This window comes from Rutidosis leptorrhynchoides, chromosome 3 (assembly GCF_046630445.1).
Source record: "Rutidosis leptorrhynchoides isolate AG116_Rl617_1_P2 chromosome 3, CSIRO_AGI_Rlap_v1, whole genome shotgun sequence".
Taxonomy (NCBI): domain Eukaryota; kingdom Viridiplantae; phylum Streptophyta; class Magnoliopsida; order Asterales; family Asteraceae; genus Rutidosis; species Rutidosis leptorrhynchoides.
Genome location: NC_092335.1, coordinates 35356413 through 35379959, shown reverse-complemented (window position 1 = coordinate 35379959; position 23547 = coordinate 35356413). Strand labels below are relative to the sequence as shown.

The 23547-nt window shown below is 32.4% G+C and overlaps 1 non-coding gene across 1 annotated transcript; it reads left to right on the top strand.

Moving 5' to 3' along the window:
* The first annotated feature begins 17822 nt into the window (after positions 1-17822).
* Positions 17823-17929, top strand: LOC139903354 (small nucleolar RNA R71). The gene has a single exon (XR_011778179.1). It is a non-coding gene; the product is annotated as a small nucleolar RNA R71 (small nucleolar RNA).
* Positions 17930-23547: the final 5618 nt, after the last annotated feature.

Here is a 23547-nt window from a genome sequence, read left to right as displayed (position 1 = left end):
TTTGATCGACTAACCACTCCTTCATAACCACCACCATCATTCGTCCCCTGCTACTACTACTGCTATAACCGTGTGTTTGTTTCAACCATCATTAAGAACAACCACTAAATCACCCATTTAATATCACTTGCTGCTGCTATTTCTGTCAAGAACCACCTGCTATCTCCACCATTCGATTCACTGTTTTGACCAAAAACCACTCAAACATCATCAAAACTTATAGGGAATACAAAGAGAGTTATGTTACCTATTACTAAAGATGATTTGACTGCTGCATGATCAATACCAGCTGCTATTGTTATTTACTTTCTATTTAACCTGCAATGAAAACCAAAACTACCCCTTTTAAACTACTATATTATTGTTATTAAGTTTTTCTGTTGAACAGCCCAAGAAACATTTTCGATCGCTGTCTTCCAACTTCATAACCAGCACTTTACCACCACAACCACTTCACTCTCTTGCCTTCAATTCGAAAACCCTAGTGAAAGCCACACAACAAGTGACCTGCAAACTTCTATTACTAGTGTGTTTCTGGATCTGCTGCTGCTATATTGTGCTTCTATCACTGTTTAAGTAAACAGGGAAAATGAGAACAATGATGAACGAAGAACATAAATGATATGATTAATGAAAGGGTTGAACGATGAACATAATTATTTCTGTTTCGATTACCATTTAACCACAACCCATGGTTCCTTGATCGATAAAACTCAAAACCATCATTGAAAACCCATCACCCAATGGTATACCACTGTTGCTGCACATTTTTCATCTGTTTATCTGTTTGAATCAAGACTACTACAGCCTATTAAACATCATCAACACAAACCCATATAACCCTCACTGTTTGTAACATCCCGCATTTTTCCGTTAAATTATTTTAACGCCCGTCTTTTTTTTATAGATAATATCTTCCGTTATCTAAATTCGTACCTTTCGTTGACTAACGTTCTAATATTTCAGTTATTTAATTATAACATCACTCGTTTACTCGAGCGTTTTTAAAATAATTCGTTTGGTTAATTCTCGCACCCGACTACAAACTTGAGGGACTAAACTTGCCAAGAGGGCAAAGGGATGACTAGGTCAACTAGTCAAACTTCACCCTCCTCCATTCATTTCACCCTCCCCATTTCATTACTTCCATTTTTATTCTCTCAAACCCTCAAACACAAAATCATCATCTAAATTCGATCTAGGAAGCTTGCAACAAAACAAATTACATATTTGGAATCCTCTCTTCGTCCTCTGCAATTTGATACCTACTTCATCTCGTTTGGATAACATTTCTAAAACTCTAGATTTTCTCAAATTCGTATTTTTGACTTGAAATGGTGTTAGTTAGTGTCTATGGCTCGTGTCTAGCATGAATATATGATTTATTTGCTCGATTTGTTGATTTGAGTAACTAGTTTGAACATTTGAAATGGGTGTGCTTAATCTTGTGTTTTGGGTGATTAAATGTTGTTAAATTGTTAAAGTTCATGTTTTAATTGTGTTACTAGTATCACTAGCTTCGTTTTGATGTATAGGTTGATTAAGAAAACTTCAAACACATGAGTATTGATTTTGTGAGTTTTGGTTAGGGTTTGATAACTCTTAAAATGGACTTTTGATGATTTGAATGCCATGAAATATTGTTGGTAAGTGTTTGGTTGGATTGTATGCTTAATTACCTTCGAAACGGCATATCATACATGTAAATTGGTTGCCCGAATCATGAAATGCATTTTGCGAACTTGAGACTTTGATTATGAACATTTAATGATCACTTGACGAGTTTTCGGTCATTGTAAATGATGTCATTGTTTGATGATATGTGTTTAGTTGTATTCCTTGTCAAAATACATTTCCGATGACATAAAATACATGCTTTAATCGTTTGCGGATCATAAATTGTGAATGTTTGATGTTTGGTTCGTGCATTTGAATTTCAGCAAAGCAGGCCTGAGTACCATTTTGGACGCCGTCCATCCTTTGGGACGCCATCCAGTCCTTTATTGCTGGACGTCATCCAGCCTTTTTGGACACCGTCCAGATGGCCTATCAGGTGCTGTCCAACTTGGTCTTTTTATGAAAAATGTTTGCTATGCTACGCACCTCCGATTCATATGTAACTTGTTCTAACATGCTCATATATGATTCAAAACCTCAGAAAATTAGTTCGAGACCCGACCCGAACATGTTGACTTTTTCGTTGACTTTGACCCGACCAAGTTTGAATTTTAGCCAAACTTAACCGGATACTTATGCAATCTTTCTAACTTGCTTCTATACTAGTATCTTGCATGAAACTTGACAATTTGATTCACATGCTACATAATCGAGTCGTAACGAGCCATAGGATTAATTGAACACATTTCGCCCGACCTTGTGTCGTAACCGGTTAATTAATACAACTTACTTGTTTAGGTCAAGGCTAAGCAACTTTCATGCACACGTTTACTTTGTGAAGTACATTTATACTCGTGCACTCAAGGTGAGATCATAGTCCCACCTTTTCAACAACTTTTTATGCTTTTAAATAGTGGGCTGAGAAACATATACTTTGTTACATTTTGTACTACCTACTTTTATACTTTGAACACAAGTATGATGAAACAAACATTCCACAGCGAGTTAGAACAAAAATCCTCAATTCGATTATCATTAGTTACACTTGCAGGGTGTAAGCGAGAACTTATATTGTGTGGCCATACGGGTTTGACAAACCCTCATTACGGACGGTTCGCTACCGTCTACGGATGAAATATATTTTCGAGAAACAGTGTATGTTCTAACACTATTATGATGGGGTTCTATGGAAGGAAACGTTAAGTCTTGATAATTGGGTGCTCGCGAACAAACTTTTGGAATGCAACTTTTGGATGATCAATTTTATGGAAATACTAAATCTTGTGATTCAAAAATAACGTTTATTACTACATCTATGATTTCACCAACGTCTTTCGTTGACAGTTTTCTATATGTTTCTCAGGTTCATACTTGGCTACTTGATACATGCTTCCGCACACTTTGATTACTTGCTTGGGGTCAAGCATACATGCATACGCTAGTGATAGCACCTTTGGATTCAAACTTAAAGCATACATACTTACGCTATTTATAGCAACCGTGATTTTCAACTTATTATGTCGAAAGTTATATCATTATACATTATACTTTTGTAAACTTAAACTTGTTGTCGATCCGTTTGGTAAACTAAACTTTGTAAGTCTTGTACGTTTCAAATGAATGCGACATAATTTTGGTCAAACGCGTCTCATATAGGGACTATGACCACGCAACGGGACCTAAGTAGCGGCGCCGTCAATGACGATTTTATCGGGTCGCAACACTGTTACCACTAGACCTGCAACTTATGCTATTAAATAATTGCTTTCTAATCTCTGCTTAAAAATCACCATGAATACCATTCAATAACATCCGTGTTCGATTCATTAAAAAAAATACAGAATATATATTGAAAGATAAAGAAATTGAAAGAAAATCAAAGAAACCAATTACCTATGTGATTAATTAGTGAACCGATTACATAGTAGAATGATGAAGGATGAGTGATGATGATTATGATACAATGAATTGATGACCTGCTATTCGGGTTGATTAAAGCTCAAACGAGGATGATGAGGAACCAATAACCTATTGTACATCGATGATTGTTTGATCGAGTGATGAATCGAAGACCTTATGAACCATCGTGTTCTGCGGTTTACCTCTGTTAACTCTGGATCTGTGTTGAGCTGTCGACAAATGAAAAAGAAAACGAATGGCCCCTTTTATTTAGGTATAATTATTATTATTATTATTATTATTATTATTATTATTATTATTATTATTATTATTATTATTATTATTATTATTATTATTATTATTATTGTTATTATCATTAGTAAAATTATTATTATTAGAACCATTATTATTATTTTTAACATAATTATTATTATTATGAATATAAAAATATATATATTTTGATACAAATATTATTATGAAAATGATTAAAATTACAATTAAGTTACAATATAATGAATTACTAATATTATTATTATCCTTACTTTATTATTATTATAATAACGAATAAATATTTTATATAAATAATTATATTTATTACATATCGCATATCTATAATAATATAAAACACTATTTTTAAATAAAAGGTTGTTATTATGTAATATTGAATAAGTTATATATAATATATATTTTAATATAATCATATATATAAATATATAAGTATTAATTTTAACAAGTTATATGACATTTTTGAACATTAATATATAAAAATTATCATAAATGGCATACATTATATTAAACACTTTAATATAAATCTAATATATAAATATTATGTATTTATTTAAAATATATAAAATAAATATAATTAAATTATTTAGTAATATAACATATAAATGAATTGTTTAAATATTATTACATGTTTTAATATATATAACTGATATAGGTTCGTGAATCCGAGGCCAACCCTACATTTGTTAAATGTCGTCATATGTATTTTTACTACAAAATACAGTATGGTGAGTTCCATTTGCTCCCTTTTTAAATACTTTTGCAATATATATTTTTGGGACTGAGAATACATGCGCTGTTTTATAAATGTTTGACAAAATAGACACAAGTACTTAAAACTACATTCTATGTGAAAGGACCCGTTTATATACATTATAAACGATTCACAATAGTTGATTACATCGCGAGGTATTTGACCTCTATATGATACGTTTTACAAACAATGCATTCGTTTTTAAAAGATAAACTTTCTTTACATCTAAAATTGACGGCATGCATACTATTTCATATTACATCCAACTTTAATTGACTTAATATTAATCTTGATGAACTCAACGACTCGTATGCAACGTCTTTCAAAGTATGTCATGAATGACTCCAAGTAATATCCTTAAAATGAGCTAATGCACAGCGGAAGATTTCTTTAATACCTGAGAATAAACATGCTTTAAAGTGTCAACCAAAAGGTTGGTGATATTCTGCGAGCTGTATATAAAATAGCTTATATTTTACAAGGAAATACTATTAAATACGATACAATTTTACTCAAGATATTTATTTATTTATTGAATGGATATACTTAAACCTTGCTACAACACTTATAGGCAGTGTACCTAATCGTACAGTAGTGTAGTTTTTAGTAAGTCCGGTTCGTTCCACAGGGAAAATGTTTTAATCAAAGCTTAACGCTATATTAGTTTTATTTTATAAAAATACAAATATATATATAAGTAATATTATTATTATAAAGGGGGTTTTTACCGTTTAATGACCGGTTTGTTGATTTTAAAAACTTTAGTCACAGTTAAAACAAATTGTAAAATATTGAATAAATAAAAGACTTAATTTAAAGCATAAAGTAAATAATGATAATGAAATTGCGATAAATAAAAGTGCGATAAAATAAACTTGCGATAATTAAAAAGTACGATAATTAAAATTGCAATTAAATACAATAACAATAAATAAAAGTGCGATAATTAGAAGTGCAATTAAATATAAAATAAAGGAAATTAAATATGAAATAAAAGAATTATGCTTATTTAAACTTCCGTAATCATGATGTTTGACGTGTTGATTTTAGTTTTATGCCCATGGGTTAATTGTCCTTTGTCCTGGATTATTTAATATATCCATCTAGTTTTTGTCCATAACAGTCCATCAGTCATAAATATAAAGTGCGAGTATCCTCGTCAAATTATCCTTATACCTGAAATTAAATATTCCAACTAATTGGGGACTTAAACTGTAACAAGGTTTTATTACTTTGTTTAATAATTACACCAGGATGTCGACTGAATGTAACCCAAGGTTTTAATACTTTGTTATCAATTATGCCAAGTGTCCTTGTACATAATTTCACCCCTGTTTTAATAATTCTAGTGGCTATTAATCCATTCCCGTGTCCGGTTAAATGAACGATTATTCGTACATATAAATACCCCGCCCATCGTGTCCAATCGAGTGTATGTGATTATTTATAGGGACGTCCAATTGTAAATCTTTATATTAACATTAACAAATTATCATTTAGTTAAACAAATATAAAGCCCATTAATAGCCCATAGTCTAATTTCCACAAGTGTCATTCTTTTGTCCAAACCCTAATTATGGTACAAAGCCCAATTACCCAATTTTAATAATTAGCCCAACATCATGATTACTTCGGATTAAATAAGCATAATAATAACTTAGCTACGAGACATTAAATTAAAAAGGTTGAACATAACTTACAATGATTAAAAATAGCGTAGCGTTACACGGACAGAATTTCGACTTACACCCTTACAACATTCGCTAACATACCCTTATTATTAGAATTAAAATTAAAATATAAATATAAATATATACTACGTATGAATGAGGAGAAGAAAAAGATGTGTTTTGTGTTACACCAAAGTTCGATTTTTATAGGCCTGTGATCTGGAAAAGATGCTCATGCGATCGCATGAGCTTTACCCTTCAAGGCCATGCGATCGCATGGCCAGCTGGAGAGGCTCACATGCCTTTATTTTTTCTACCGACGGTTTTTAATAATATAATATATAATATATAAATAATTATAAGAATTATTTAAATATTATATTATATTTATGTGCAGAGTTGACTTGTAATTTTTAGTCCGTTGCGTCAAGCGTTGAGAGTTGACTCTGGTCCCGGTTCCGGATTTTCGAACGTCCTTGCGTACAATTTAATATCTTGTACTTTGCGTTTTAAATCTTGTACTCTTGTAATTTTGAGACGTTTCTTATCAATAATTGGAACCTCTTTGATTGTCTTTTGTACTTTTGAGCTTTTTGGTCGTTTGCGTCTTCAATTCGTCGAATCTGCCTTTTGTCTTCACCTTTTATTATTTAAACGAATATCACTTGTAAATAGGACAATTGCAACTAAAAGCTTGTCTTTCTTGAGGAATAATGCTATGAAATATATGTTCGTTTTTAGCATTATCAAATATTCCCACACTTGAGCGTTGCTTGTCCTCAAGCTATATAGTCTTGAAATACTAGAATCACTTCTTTATTCTTCACACTTTGTACATCAGTGATTTCTTTACGGCGGTATAAACAATGGTAGTAACGATGTGGTTTACAGTCCCACATGACTATAAAATTTAGATCCTTTAAGGAAATTGGATCTTTATGAAAACATTTGATCTTTTTGAAAATTCAATCTAGCTTTTACCCTAGATAAGTTTTCCGGAATAACCCTTCACCGATGTTTGCAAAATATTTTTGTGGGTTTGGTGGGTTTCAGATTTGAAAATTTTAGCTCAAAACTTGTGGTTTTGTGTCACCCACTTGCTAACCTTGTATTGGGAAAGCAACACGTCCAGTATACTTGCTCTGTATATTAACTTTCGGTAAACTACCGTCCGGTTGTAAAGGAAAGCGTTGAACAAGCAACTGTTAAGGCAATGTCCCCTGACATGCTTTTAATTATGGTCTATAACGTGTCGGACGCAATTACTATCCTTTGTAGGAGCAATAGTAAAGCTCAACCTTATAATTTTCCGATCTGGCACAAGGTCCTGTCTTTGACCATTCTATGCAACCACCGTTCTTACGGTTGACACCCGATTTGGTTCAGATGACCTAATGAATTCTAGGTGAATTCCTAGGATTTTACGTTCAATGGTAATGAACGCATTGAAAATGGGTTTTCAGAAAACAAATCGGTTTATAATTTGATCAAAATATTTTCTCGTTCAAGCTCGAGTTTAGATATCATTGAATTCCATGAGTTTGTAATTCTCAATCTTTAAGGTCAATCTCTAGGATTGAGTAATATCAGTCTTAAAAGCTGATTTTTGATCTTTAAAAGAGATTATCCTTTCTGGGGATCTGATTTATTAGTCTTATCAAGCTAATTTGCACGGTGCCCCCCATTGTACGAGATAAATCCTTCTCATGGTTAGGATAAATCTGACCACTTGGCGACCCTGTTTTATGCTGAGGTCCATGGATTTCCTGCTGATTTTAGAGATGATTTTTCTAGATTTTTCATCAACCTACAGCTGGTCTGGACGACAACTTCATGACCTAAATCAAGAAGCGCGTTTATTTTTTGAAAGACTTTACTTCCTTTAAATGATGGAATTGATTCATCGTGTAGATCCATCTCTTCTTTTCTTTCATCGGGTAAAACAGTTTAGTTTAGTCCAAAGCAAAAGTATCTTCAATTATTTGTTACAGAAATATGTGACATATGTTTAAGATAACTTGGTAATTTTTCCCACACTTGGCTTTTATTTTCCTTTTTATTGTCCTCTATTCCATTTTAAATGAATTTTAACATTTTGGTTTGTTTCTCAATTTATGTCCTTTCCGAGGTAACAATAATTTCGGTGTTAACACATAGTTTTATCATTCATAAATATGTATAAACATGATTTTGAGTTCATTTAATTGAAAATTTTGAAAAATTTTACTAGAATTGGGTAGTCAGTATATAAGACTAGGGCTGTTCTTTATCAGAGAGCACTAGATTCTAATACAACTACTACTTTACTAGTATTTCTAATGGTAACCAAGTGTATAAAGTAAAAATTTTAAAATCCGAAAGAATTTAACCCCTTCCCACACTTAAGATCTTGCAATGCCCCCATTTGCAATAAATCAGTAACAATTTAAATTATTGAGGGTGATTAGCGTAGAAAAATGATTAAATTTTACCAAAGTTTCCAAACATATTGGCGTTTGTTTGCTGAATGATAAATGGTGTATATCATTTGTTCATTCCGTCTGTTGTTACATCACATTTATTTGTCATCTTGTCGTCAAAATTAGTAGCTTTTGCTGAACTTAATGCCAGTCTTTGAAAATGCGATGTTTTACTCTGTTTTGTACAATTTACAATATACATACATACAAATATAAACATGCATGGCAATTTGAAATGGTACTTAATATCCCACTTTCAAATCCTAAATGTGAAATATTAGTACACAATAATAATAAAAATGATAAAGATTACATAAGTATATTCAATAACATAAGTTTAAACATGAATAAGTAAAAAGATAAAAACATAAAAATCATATAAATAACCAAATGGAACCAAATCAGTCTGGATAGGGGTTCCAGTTCATCTCATCAGGTGGGTTCCATTGTTGGTTATAGGTGTTCTGATAGGCTTGGTTATAGTCATACCGGTTAAAGGGTGGTCGGATATCGGGGCTGTGTGGCGGAAAATGAGCAGGTCGAGTAGGTACATAGTTATTTGGTACCTGATATGATAGCTGGCTCATGATTTGGTGCTGATGAACTACCCAGCTATCGTGTTGGCGTCGCCTATAATCCTCGTATACTCGCTCGGAGTTCCACTGCTCGTACATACTATGTCTGGCCGCGTTCGTCATTGCTTCCTCATCTATACGAACGTGGACGTCAAGAATAGCATCTCAAAAGACATCCCTAATGTCTTCCGCCTCCTCCATTTCCTCTTCTGAGCCTCTCTCTACCTGAGGATGAGATCCCTCATAGGGTACTGCCTGGTTACGTCTACTTTTCAATACCTTAGCACCCACATAAACTTTCAATCCTAAGGGCTCAACCTGTTCTCTACAAAGCTGTAATGGACCCCCTTGGTTCCTATCAACACCTAAATACTCTCCAATGAGAGTAACAAAAATACCTCCTCCTATTATACTCCCGTCCTGCATTCCCTCTATCATTTTAGATAAATAAAAAGCAACACAGTAAGGGATATTGACAAAGCTTCTAGGATCCCGAATACACTTTAGGTAGAATAAATCATGTAAGGTAATTTTTTCTTTATTGTGACCTCTCTGTGTAATTGAGTTAGCCAGAAATCTATGAATAATACGAAGCTCGGCTCTGTCAATATGTGTATAGGAGTGTCCTCCTGCTCGTGTAAAAGCATCAAAATGTGACATACGCCTCCAAATGGCTTCAGCGTCAAAGTTACTATCTACCCTTTCACCATAATGAATCAAATTTGTACAATCGGGTAATAGCAACTCACCAGGAGTATATATCTGTAAGGCCCTGGCCATGTCCAGCATGGACATTCTGTACATCCTACCGCCAAGGATAAACCTAAGAAATCTTCTATCATCTATTCTAACTATATTTGTATCAAGTGATACAGTACTCATCAACTCAACACACCATTCCTTATATACAGGTCTACGAATGGTGAAAAGACGTTCCCAATCTGTAAAAGAAGAACTGCCATACCTTTGTACCAAAAGCTGTCTAACACGGTCAGCTAGATGGACCGTTTCCAAAGGGGCCCAATCGATTACTCTTGGCACCTCTACATTTTTTGTTACCAATTTGAATTTGTTCCTTTGATATGTCTCGTAATCTCTCCATCTCCTATCAAATCTCAGATTAGGATGCAGAGTGTGCTCAGGAATCGTTGGGAATTCTACTGGCGGCCTCATTGGGAATACTATGAATTCATCAACAAACTGTACCGAATCATAATAAGGTACGTGCTGATCAGGCTGTTGTTGTTGTTCCTGTTGTGGTTGTTGTTCGTGTTGTATTTCTGGTTCTGGTTCTGGTGCTGGTGCTGGTGCTGGTCGTCTAGATGATGATGCTCCTGAACCTCCAGTATCGGCTTTCTGCAAAACACATTAAACACAAAATTTGTGCATCCAAATATGCATTAGTGTTAGCAAAATAACAACTTAAAACAATCACTATAACATGTTAAATCAAAATTAAACTTATACACATTTTCACAATTTTTCACAATTCTACACTTTTCAAATAAGCACATATGAAAATGTATACAAAATTCATAAGCATTTAACTCAAATATCATGTCAAAATAGTCATTACTAATAATTAAACAAGTCTCAAATGGCAAATATATCAAATTAATCAAGTTCATGAATTTTGGACTTAAAAAGTCCACTTTAATCTCTAAAAATCATGTTTAGGATCAATGTTTGGATCATTTAACTATCTAAACATGTTACACTACTCAATTTAGCAATAATTCATGATAAAAATTGGCCATAACCTGTTTATATCAAAAAGCCCCAAATTGCTCAAGAACACAAACCCTAGATTTCTAAAATTTTTGAAGTTTTTGGCTTCAAATCATGTTAAATAGCATCAATATAGGTTATACATGCATAAAATACTAACAATTTAATACTAATTACACTAGAAATTAACAAAATTGCATTAGGTAAAAAATTAGAATTTATCACAAAAACTAGCAAATTTATGAGTTTAGGGGTAAATTTTTACCATTTTGCTGAAGAATGAGAATCTAGGCATGATTAGAGCAAGAAAAATGATGAATTACGGTGGAAAAATGATGAAATTTGGTGAGGTTTTGAGTGTTTTTCGTATATGTGTGTGTGTTTATATGGAGAAGACAGAACAGCGAGCTGTATGTATTAGGCCTGGAATTTGCCTCCATGCGATCGCATGGAGGGATAGGGTGATTCCCATGCGATCGCATGGGTACCCGGCTACAGTGTTTTGCCCCTTTTTTTAAAAAAAAATAAAACCTTATACTTTATAAAACATAAAATTAATAAAATTTTAAAAATTTGTTTCTTTTTAGGATGAGGGCGTTTCGGATCGATGTCCTAGTCTGTCCCTCGACAAAATTTTTAAAATTTGTCAAATCAAAGCGCGGTTTTAAAAGTAAAGATTTTTGGATTTTTTTAATGTTTTTGGCATACTTTAATTCAATAAGATTAAAAATAATGATAATAAAAGTTCTCGTCCCTCCCTCGGGTAAAGCAATTTCGGTTCAACGACCTAGTCTTCAACTCACGACGAATTTTAAAAATCATATTTTTAACTTAGCGAAATAAAGTAAATTTTTGTTTTTAAATTCACACCAAACTTAAATTTAAAATGCATAAAATTAAAAATTCATATTAAACTTAATTAAAAATTCATATTATAAATTTATACCAAACTTATATTATATTTTTGTTTTTATACATACAAACTTATATTAAAAAGATTAATTTTTCAAATATTTACAAACTTAAATATATTGATTTTACAAAGTTCAAAATATTAATTTAATATTTATATATTAATTTTAAAAACATGGTAAAAAATAAAATTAAAAATCTTTTTGGCTTTTATCCCACTTTAATCAATCAAATATTATCAAAAATATACGCCCCTCTTTTCGGTAAAGTAATTTCGGTTCCATGACCTATTTTAACTCATGATGAATTTTTGAAATATTTTGGGTTGATTGATTAAAGATATTTATACCTTAAGAATAAACGTTAAATTTCGCAGTGATGTAATAAATTTTTGAATGATATCAATAATTTCGGTCGCCAAACCTAATTTTATTCAATACCAATTTAATACTTTATAGCGAACAAATTAGCGTTTATTATCAAAAGGTTAAAAATAAAAATAAAAAATAAAAACTGTACAGACTTACCTGTGAGATAGTATTCTTAGTTATATGATCTATCCCATTCATAAGATAGTCGGTTTAATTGGTTTTCCATAGCTACATAGGCGTAACCTCGAGCATTCAGTGTTTTTTCTTCTAAACATATGAACGGTCCGTCTCTGCATAAAGTAACAAATTCGGTGTTTGAATATGTTTGATTATTTGAACATTTACCTCCATGTGACCATTTTCCGCATTTGTGACATCTTTCTAGGTGTCGTGCTCTTCTTTTCGCTGCGGATTTTGATTTTCCTTTACCAAATTGTAACTTATTATCTTCGCATCTGGATTCTTTTCTTACTCCGTCCAATCTTTCTCTGATTACTGATACTATTTCACTCGGAAGTGTGTCATTATTACGTTTAGTGATCAAAGCGTGTAGCATTAGACCATGGTTTAGTTCACAGGAAGTCTTCATTTCGTAAAAACCTAAAAAAAATAAAAATTCAGAATGGGGGGAGAAGACTAGTTCTTTAGGGTCTGCTAGGGAAAGACCATTCGGGTTCCATTTTTGAGAACTACACGAAAACAGACAATCTAACTCTAACAGAAATACATAAAATCCTTAAAAGACTTGATTCTCCCCACACTTAGTTAGCTGTGGTATCGAAATTGTGATTAACTTCGTTGTCGACTTCCATCAGACTATCTATGTAATGTTTAACTCTGTGACCATTAACTTTAAATTCAATTCCATTTGAATTTATTAATTCTATCGTTCCGTATGGGAAAACTCTTTTGACTATGAATGGTCCAGACCATCTCGATTTCAATTTTCCAGGAAATAGCTTGAATCGTGAATTGAAAAGAAGAACTCTGTCTCCTTCTTTAAATTCTTTTGAACTTCTGATTCTTTTATCATGCCATTTCTTCGTTCTTTCCTTATAGATTAACGAATTTTCGTATGTTTCATGTCTTAATTCTTCTAATTCGTTTAATTGACTTAATCGTAGACGTCCGGCTTCATGTAAATCAAGATTACATGTCTTCAAAGCCCAAAATGCTTTGTGTTCAATTTCTACTGGAAGATGACATGCTTTTCCGTAGACGAGTTTAAAAGGTGTGGTTCCAATTGGAGTTTTGTAGGCTGTTCTAAAAGCCCAGAGTACATCCTCCAATTTAATGGACCATTCCTTCGAATTTGATCCTACGGTTTTTTCTAGAATACGTTTTAAAGCTCGGTTGGTATTTTCAACTTGTCCACTTGTTTGTGGATGATAAGCAGTGGAGATTTTATGAGTTACTCCATATCTTTTGAGAACTTTCTCAAGTTGATTATTACAGAAATGAGTACCCCGATCACTTATTAAAGCTTTCGGTGTTCCAAACCTTGCAAAAAGACGTTTTAAAAAGTTGACTACAACTCGTGCATCGTTAGTTGGGAGAGCTTGTGCTTCCGCCCATTTAGATACATAATCAATGGCTACGAGAATGTATAGATTATTATGAGATTTTGGAAATGGACCCATAAAGTCAATACCCCAAATGTCAAATACTTCACATACTTGAATGACATTTTGTGGCATTTCATCACGTTGACTTATTTTTCGGTCCTTTGACAAGCATCACAGGATTTGCAAAGAAGGTGTGCGTCTTTGTAAATTGTAGGCCAATAGAATCCAGCATCATAAACTTTTCTTGCTGTTAGTTGAGGCCCATAGTGCCCTCCTGTTGGTCCTGTGTGACAATGGTTTAAAATTTTACTAGCTTCATCTCCAAATACACATCGGCGTATTATTCCATCGGGACAACTTTTAAACAAATGTGGATCTTCCCAGAAATAGTGTTTTATATCACTGAAGAATTTCTTTCGTTTTTGGTACGATAATCCTTTTTCAAGGAATCCACATACTAAGTAGTTTGCATAGTCTGCAAACCATGGAATTTCATTATAATCTATCTTCAATAGATATTCATCAGGAAAGTTGTCTTGTATGGCCGATTCATTTAGAACTTCTAATTCGAGATTTTCAAGACGAGAAAGATGATCAGCGGCGAGATTTTTTGCTCCTCTTTTATCTCGGATTTCAATATCGAACTCTTGTAAGAGTAAGATCTAACGGATTAATCTTGGTTTGGCATCTTGTTTCAAAAATAGGTATCTAAGAGCAGAATGGTCGGTATAGACCACCGTTTTTGCTAGAACGAGATATGAACGAAATTTGTCAAAAGCAAAGACAATAGCAAGGAGTACTTTTTCAGTAGTTGTGTAATTTGTTTGTGCTCCTTGTAACGTCTTACTAGCATAATATATAGGTTGAAATCTTTTTTCAATCCTTTGTCCTAAAACGGCTCCCATTGCAAAATCACTTGCATCGCACATTAGTTCAAACGGTAGATTCCAATTTGGTGTTATCATGATCGGCGCATTAGTGAGTTTCTCTTTAAGAATATTAAAAGATTTGATGCATTCATCTGAAAAGATGAATGGAGCATCCTTTTCTAGGAGTTTATTCATAGGAGTGGCAATTTTAGAAAAATCTTTTATGAAACATCGGTAAAAACCGGCATGCCCTAGAAAACTCCTAACTCCTCTAACATTGGTAGGATGTGGAAGTTTAGCAATTACATCTACTTTAGCTCTATCCACTTCAATTCCTTCTTTTGAAATTTTATGTCCAAGAACGATGCCTTCTTTAACCATGAAATGGCATTTCTCCCAATTAAGAACTAGATTTGATTGTTCACATCTAATAAGCATTCGTTCCAGATTAACTAGACATGATTCAAATGTATCACCGAAGACTGAAAAGTCATCCATGAAAACTTCCATGCATTCTTCTATCATGTCGTGAAAAATCGCCATCATGCACCTTTGAAAGGTTGCAGGGGCGTTGCAAAGTCCAAATGGCATGCGTTTGTAAGCAAAAGTACCATAAGGGCACGTGAACGTGGTTTTCTCTTGATCTTCGGGTGCTATTGGAATTTGAAAATATCCGGAAAATCCCTCAAGAAAACAATAGTAACTGTTTCCGGCTAATCTTTCCAACATTTGATCAACAAAAGGTAAGGGAAAGTGATCTTTTCTGGTGGCGTCATTTAATTTTCTATAATCAATACAAACACGCCATTCTGTTACAGTCCTAGTAGGAATAAGCTCATTTTTCTCATTTGTAATGACAGTCATGCCACCCTTCTTAGGCACGCATTGAACTGGGCTTACCCATGGACTATCAGAGATTGGATAAATTAAACCTGCATCTAGCAGTTTAATAATTTCTTTTTTAACTACATCTTGCATATTCGGATTTAGTCTTCGTTGGCGTTGCATATACGTTTTATGACCTTCTTTCATAAGGATTTTATGTGTGCAATACGAAGGACTTATTCCTTTAATATCATGAATTTTCCATGCAATGGCTGGTTTATGAGCTTTCAACACAGAAATGAGTTGTGATTTTTCATTTTCAGTAAGAGAAGACGATATTATTACAGGTAATTCAGATTCACCATGTAAATAAGCGTATTCCAAATGGTTTGGAAGTGGCTTTAACTCTAATGTTGGAGGTTCTTCTATCGATGATTTATATCGATATCTGTCATCTTCTTTTAGCATTTGAATTTCTTCTGTTGTTGGTTCATATCCATTTGCTATTAGTGTAGCTAACATTTCAGCTTCATCAATTTGTTCAGTTCATTCTCCTAAAGAACATTCTCCTGTTCCTTGTAATTCTGGAAATTCTTCTAATAATTCTGCATGTGAATCTATAGTTTGAATATAATAACATGTATCATCTGCAGATTGTGGTTGTTGCATTGCTCTATCAACTGAAAAGGTAACACTCTCGTCCTCTATACTTAGGGTCAATTTCTTACCGAACACGTCTATCATTGCTTTAGCCGTGTTTAAGAATGGTCTTCCTAATATGAGAGGAACTTGAGAATCTTCTTCCATGTCCAGAACAACAAAATCTACTGGAAATACTAAAGTACCAACTTTAACTAGCATGTTCTCCATTATCCCTCTAGGATATTTTATTGATCGATCGGCTAGTTGTATACTTATTCCGGTTGGTTTCAATTCTCCAAGGTCTAGTTTAGTGTATAGTGAATACGGCATTAAATTTATACTAGCACCTAAGTCTGCTAATGCTTCTATTGAACTAAGACTACCTAGAAAACATGGAATTGTGAAACTTCCTGGATCAGATAGTTTTTCTGGTATCTTATTCAACAGCACTGCTGAACAAATAGCATTCATAGTAACAGCCGAGAGTTCTTCCATTTTCTTTCTATTTGAGATTAGATCTTTCAAGAATTTAGCATATCTAGGCATTCCTGAAATCACATCAATGAAAGGAAGATTTACATTTATCTGTTTAAACATATCCAAGAATTTAGATTGCTCGGCTTCAAGTTTCTCTTTTTTCATTTTACTCGGGTAAGGAAGTGGTGGTTGGTATGGTTTAACATAAGGTTTATCCTTAGCTGTGTTATCTTCATTAACCTTTTCAACTACCGGTTCTTTTTCCTTATCTTGATCAGGTTGTGGTTCTTGTGGAGTAGGAATAGCTTCATCAGAAGTTACAGGTATTTCAGGTGGTTTAAGTGTTGTACCACTTCTTGTGGTAATGGCTTTAGCTGTTTCATTTCGAGGGTTTGCATTTGTATCACTAGGTAGACTTCCCGGTTTTCTTTCACCTATTAACCTTGCTAGGTTACTTACTTCTTGTTCCAAGTTTTGAATAGAAGCTTGTTGATTTCTAAATGCTTGAGCATTTTGTTCATTAGTTTGTTTCTGAGATGTGAAAAACTGCGTTTGAGTTTCAACTAGCTTTGTCATCATATCTTCTAAATTCGGCTTTTTATCATCGGTTTGTGGTGGTTTGTTTTGAAAATTAGATCTTTGCTGATTGTAAGTATTATTGGATACTTGTTGATTGCTAGGACCTTGTTGGTTGTTGTATGGAATATTTCGGTTATAATTCTGGTTTTGATTGTAAATTGGTCTTGGCGGTTGATAATTATTCTGATAATTATTTCCAGGCCTTTGATTTATGTATGAAATATTCTCTCTTTGTTCCATTATTAGTTCAATACTGAGACAATCTTTTGTCAAATGTGGTCCTCCACACTGCTCACAACTAATTCGTATTGAGTGGATATCTTTAGTCATCTTTTTCATTCGTCTCTCGACAGCATCTATCTTTGCGGAAATGGAATCTAAGTCATGGCTAGAATCGGCTCTAGCTGCTTTAGATGATCTAATGATATCTTTTTCTTGGTGCCACTCATGTGAGTGGGAAGCAGTGTTATCAATAATTTTTTAAGCATCAGTTTCAGTTTTCTTCATAATAGAACCACCAGCTGCTATGTCGATGTCTTTCCTTATAGTGATGTCGCATCCTTGGTAGAATATTTGTACTATTTGACAGGTGTCTAAACCATGTTGCGGACATTCTCTTAATAACTTTCCAAATCTTGTCCATGCCTCATATAGAGTTTCATTTGGTTTCTGTGTGAACGTAACAATTTCTCCTTGAAGTCTTACGGCTTTAGATGCCGGAAAGAATTGTTTAAGAAATTTTTCAACTAAAACGTCCCATGTATCAATCGCCCCTTCAGGTAACGATTCCAACCAATCTTTGGCTTCTCCCTTGAAAGTCCAGGGAAATAACATGAGATATATCTGTTCATCCTCCACTTCTCGGATTTTAAATAGAGTGCAGATCCTATTAAAGGTACGAAGATGTGCATTTGATCTTCCTTCGGCGCACCACTAAATTGGCATTGATTAGTTACCATATGTAGAATTTGTCCTTTGATTTCATAATCTGGCGCATTAATGTCTGGATGAGTAATTGCGTGACCTTGGCCAGTGCGTTTAGCTCTCATTCGGTCTTCCATACTTAAAGGTTCCAGATTCTCCATAATTGAATTTGTTGAATCGGAATCACTAGAGGATTCTGATTTAATGGTTCGTTCCTCAACAATCTCTGTTTGAATGATTGGTGGTTCCGGAGGAAAAATTAATGGTTCAGGATCTACGAATTGTCCCTGAATATTCCCCGGATTCTCAATTGTGAGGTCGGGTTCAAAAAATGGATTATCGGAAATTTGAATTGGAGTACTTGGTCGACTGGATGACGATTCTAAAGAAAAATCAACGGCGGTAATATTTGCTAGATGTCTTGATCTAGTTACAGGTGGTGAACGTACAAAAGGTGCTGAACGTCTTGCTCGGTGCATTCACTGAATATCCTATTAGTTTTTTAAAAGGAAAGAAAAATTATATAAGTTATCCAATTAATAGACTTTTCTGATTTTGTCCACGTTTCGAATAGCCAAAAGATGCAGCAGAGGGGCAGGATTCGTTTGGTCTCAATATAATTGAGGACTGTTTGGCTCCAATAACCCGGTTCACGTACAAATCCAACTATTACTACGAACCAGAAAATTTTGATGTCTATCAATTTAACCACTTAAAATAAATTTTCGTAATTTTAAGAAGTATAGATAAGAAGTAGAAAAAAATTCTAAGTCCTAAAAACTAGAATGACGAGAAATAAGAAAGAAAAAGAGCGCGTCAAAAAAGGTCGAAAAATAAAAGGCGTCGAAAAATAAGAAAGAAAAAGAGTGACTTATAAAACTTAAAAATACTTGACTAACCCAACCTTATTACTATCACTAACTTAAAATTATAATTGCAAATTGAGATTAATAATTGGAATGATAATTGATACATAGGTAAAAGGCGTCTAAAAATATTAAAGCTTACAAGTAAAACTATATCCCAAATGGCAATATCTTAAAAAGGTACTAAAACTTAAAAAGGCGTCGCAAAATTCTAAAGTACCTAAATCTTAGTCTAAAGAAAAAGCATTTAAGGGATTTTACGGCAAAGCCTAAAAATCTAGAAATAAAAAATAACTATGGCAAAAACTATGAATTAAAACTAAATACGAGCGAAAAATACAAATATTACGCTAAAAACAATTAAAAAAATAAAATATAAAAATATATTAAAAGTTGTAAAAAGTACAATTTTTATAAAAATATTATTTTTATATTATTTATTTTATAAAACTATTAATTTTAAAATTTAATTAAACTAATTAAACTAAATATATAAATTAAATCTAAAAACTAATAACTAATTAAATAATAAAACCTAATTAGGGTTTATTAAATAATAATAATAATACCCGTAATTAATGCAGTTAGGGTTTCCTGTTGGCGTGTCAGACACTCTCATGCGATCACATGAGTTTATGCCTTCGGGCTCATGCGATCGCATGAGCCAGGATTTTGGGCCAGGCTACGGGCTGCTACAGTAGCAGGCCGAATGTTTTTTTTTTTTTTTGCTGTGTTTATTTTTTCTGTTTTAAATATTTATATAATATATTTTTATAAATTAAATAAAACTTATATTTTTATTAAATAAATATAAAGAAACTTTTATAGAACTTAAATATTTAACAAACTCTTAAAAATATTTATATTTTTGTTTTTCTTTTTATATTTTCGAATATATTAAAACGTATTTTTTACAAAAGCGTATTTTAATAAAAGTAAACTAAAAATAATTTTTTTTTTGTTTTTTATATATATTAGCGTTGCGCTTCCAGCTTTTAAGCTAGATGGTCCCCGGCAGTGGCGCCAAAAATACTTGATGTTCTGCGAGGTGTATATAAAATAGCTTATATTTTACAAGAAAATACTATTAAATACGATACAATTTTACTCAAGATATTTATTTATTTATTGAATGGATATACTTAAATCTTGCTACAACACTTATAGGCAGTGTACCTAATCGTACAGTAGTGTAGTTTTTAGTAAGTCCGGTTCGTTCCACAGGGAAAATCTTTTAATCAAAGCTTAACGCTATATTAGTTTTATTTTATAAAAATACAAATATATATATAAGTAATATTATTATTATAAAGGGGGGTTTTTACCGTTTAATGACCGGTTTGTCGATTTTAAAAACTTTAGTCGCAGTTAAAACAAAATGTAAAATATTGAATAAATAAAAGACTTAATTTAAAGCGTAAAGTAAATAATGATAATGAAATTGCGATAAATAAAAGTGCGATAAAATAAACTTGCGATAATTAAAAAGTACGATAATTAAAATTGCAATTAAATACAATAACAATAAATAAAAGTGCGATAATTAGAAGTGCAATTAAATATAAAATAAAGGAAATTAAATATGAAATAAAAGAATTATGCTTATTTAAACTTCCGTAATCATGATGTTTGACGTGTTGATTTTAGTTTTATGTCCATGGGTTAATTGTCCTTTGTCCTGGATTATTTAATATGTCCATCTAGTTTTTGTCCATAACAGTCCATCAGTCATAAATATAAAGTGCGAGTATCCTCGTCAAATTATCCTTATACCCGAAGTTAAATATTCCAACTAATTGGGGACTTAAACTGTAACAAGGTTTTATTACTTTGTTTAATAATTACACCAGGATGTCGACTGAATGTAACCCAAGGTTTTAATACTTTGTTATCAATTATGCCAAGTATCCTTGTACATAATTTCACCCCTGTTTTAATAATTCTAGTGGCTATTAATCCATTCCCGTGTCCGGTTAAATGAACGATTATTCGTACATATAAATACCCCGCCCATCGTGTCCAATCGAGTGTATGTGGTTATTTATAGGGACGTCCAATTGTAAATCTTTATATTAACATTAACAAATTATCATTTAGTTAAACAAATATAAAGCCCATTAATAGCCCATAGTCTAATTTCCACAAGTGTCATTCTTTTGTCCAAACCCTAATTATGGTACAAAGCCCAACTAATTATGGTACAAAGCCCAATTACCCAATTTTAATAATTAGCCCAACATCATGATTACTTCGGATTAAATAAGCATAATAATAACTTAGCTACGAGACATTAAATTAAAAAGGTTAAACATAACTTACAATGATTAAAAATAGCGTAGCGTTACACGGACAGAATTTCGACTTACACCTTTACAACATTCGCTAACATACCCTTATTATTAGAATTAAAATTAAAATTAAAATTAAAATATAAATATAAATATATACTACGTATGAATGAGGAGAAGAAAAAGATGTGTTTTGTGTTACACCAAAGCTCGATTTTTATAGGCCTGTGATCTGGAAAAGATGCTCATGCGATCGCATGAGCTTTACCCTTCAAGGCCATGCGATCGCATGGCCAGCTGGAGAGGCTCACAAGCCTTTGTTTTTTCTGCCGACGGTTTTTAATAATATAATATATAATATATAAATAATTATAAGAATTATTTAAATATTATATTATATTTATGTGCATAGTTGACTTGTAATTTTTAGTCCGTTGCGTCAAGCGTTGAGAGTTGACTCTGGTCCCGGTTCCGGATTTTCAAACGTCCTTGCGTACAATTTAATATCTTGTACTTTGCGTTTTGAATCTTGTACTCTTGTAATTTTGAGATGTTTCTTATCAATAATTGGAACCTCTTTGATTGTCTTTTGTACTTTTGAGCTTTTTGGTCGTTTGCGTCTTCAATTCGTCGAATCTGCCTTTTGTCTTCACCTTTTATTATTTAAACGAATATCACTTGTAAATAGGACAATTGCAACTAAAAGCTCGTCTTTCTTGAGGAATAATGCTATGAAATATATGTTCGTTTTTAGCATTATCAGTTGGTGAGTTCATTAGTTTATCATAATCAACCATTACCGTAATAGTAATAGACCACAAGATTTCATATACATAAACGTTTTAATAAAAATATTCTAAGTGGTTGAGCACTTGGTAACCATACTTAACATTTAATCAACGTCACATATTCCCTTTATTATGAAATCTCACTACACTGTACCAAGTGTAGTCACTGAAACGAAGTACTGTGCAACCGTTGAATACTGGTCGTCCAGTCCGGTTGGGGTTGTCAGGCCCGATAGATCTATCAACAGGATTCGCGTTTACAATACCGCATGTAAATGGTAGTTACCAAGCTATTAGGGAAAAATATGCAAAGTGGTACAACTCAACGTAGAATATGTTTTTAGTACTTGTGTCCATTTCGTAAAACAGTTATAAAATAGTGCATGTATTCTCAGCCCAAAAATATATATAAAAAAGGGAGTAATGAAACTCACAATACTGTATTTCGTAGCAATTATGTATATGACGGCACTGAACAAGTGCAGGGTTTGTCTCAGATTCACGAACCTATATTAAGTATATATATTTATATGTTGGTCAATATCTGTCTAACAATTTAGATCAAGTCGTAGTGTATCACAATCCTAATGCTTGAGACCGACATGCAAAAGTCAACAAAAGTCAACTTGACCCAAAATGACTTCCAAAATCTATACATGTTTATTATATAACTTATATATAGTCATTTTATATATTTAAATATATTTATCAGATCTTATTATACTAAATAATACAAGTCATTTATTAATAAATAAAAATTTATATTTAAATTCATATATGATAAAAAATATACTTTTATATATCACAAGTAATAAAATTTATAAAATTCACTTAATATCATAAAAATATAGTGGTATGTATTATTAATGTAATTATATTACGTGTGGTAAAAATATCTTTGTACGCATATTTATTTGATAAAATAATATTGATAATAATAATAATGATAAAAATAATAAAATGATAGTTTCAATAAAAATATTAATTTTTAGTAATAAAGATAATTTTAGTAATAACATCAACTGATAACAATTATAATAATCGTTTTAATAATAATATTAAAATTAATAATAATTCAGTTGACCATATCTTTTAATCCGTTCATCGAACCCACACGATTTCTAAATGAAAAGTTATTAATTTTTCTTTAGCTTTTCAACGACATGCATATCATATACCTTATCTCAGTAGCATATGTATCAAATTCGTGATTTATCATAAACTATTTAACGACGAAACTAAGCATACAAGCATGCATAATCATATATACTCGAGCACTAGTCAGGGATACACTATTAATATATAAAAGATAAGATATGAATGCTCACGTATCAATATTGTGATTCAATATTGCAAGAAAGTACGTAGACGCAACGAAAAAGATAAACGTTAGGTTGACCTCACGAGCAATACCCTCGAACAATACCCATAACCTCCATAGCTATAACCCATAA